Source organism: Selaginella moellendorffii, unplaced genomic scaffold, assembly GCF_000143415.4.
Source record: "Selaginella moellendorffii unplaced genomic scaffold, v1.0 SELMOscaffold_36, whole genome shotgun sequence".
Taxonomy (NCBI): Eukaryota; Viridiplantae; Streptophyta; class Lycopodiopsida; order Selaginellales; family Selaginellaceae; genus Selaginella; species Selaginella moellendorffii.
Genome location: NW_003314297.1, coordinates 869,978 through 871,049, shown reverse-complemented (window position 1 = coordinate 871,049; position 1,072 = coordinate 869,978).

Sequence of the window (1,072 nt, the reverse complement as noted above, 5' to 3'; positions counted from 1 at the left end):
ACTTAATGGAGAATAGAGACAAAAAAGCTGACTAATTGGATGAAGACAAGAAAATTATCTTGAAGAAAACCAAAGGCAAAAGTAAAATAGAAAATAGTGATTATTAGTTAAAAATGAAAAAGTGTTTTAATTATGGAAAAGCTTCAAAACACTATAAGAGGATTCATGAGAAACTCTAAACACATATCTATGTAATAATTCTCTAATTTAAATTCAATTCTTCATTAAATGTTTGTTCACCTATATTAGGTGTTAATTAAGATTTGAAATAAGGCTTTAGTTTTCATTCACTTGCATTTCTCTTTGCCTCAATAATTTGATTTTTCTTTCTCTGGAAAAAAAACATTTAGACCACACTCAACTTAATTCATAAACAGCAACATTAGACAATTATTTTAATCCTTTAGACTTTAAATTTTAAATTGTTGATATCATTTACATTTCAAAAGCTTGAGAAGCCTGTAACTCTTGTGAGCCTCACTAATCTAGCATTATCAAGTTTGTGAATGATGCAAAGATTATGTAGTAGACAAACACAAACCACACACAAAAGATTCTTCAAGGTGGTATCATTAGTAGAGATCTGGCCAATTGTTGGAAAAATTTAGAACAAATGAAAATTTGCTATATAGATATTTGACATTATCTGTATTATACAGCTAGGAGGTCTAGAGGTATAAGCACTTTTAGCAAGTGGAGCCAACATAAACAAATACATGTAGGACTTTTTATGTTGGGGCTGGATTCTGCCACCATGGATGATGGCAACCAAATGGGTTGTAGCTAAAGTTGGCATTAGAAGAACGTAGACACATAGTCTTCTGTCTTTTCACAATTGAGCTTGTGAAGGCAACTGTTCCAAACCCTAAAACATGTACCCTTATATTTCTCAAGCTTTACTATGATTTGCCCTACTATTTAGCTGTGAAAAAATGTTTAAGAGCAGGATGAGAATCTCTAAATCTATTCCATGTTGAGATCAACATAAACTAGCAGATTGGTGATCGGAGAGGCTACAGTTGAAAAGGTCTTTTCAAAGGACAAAGGCAAGAAAAAAATAATGAGTGGGTAT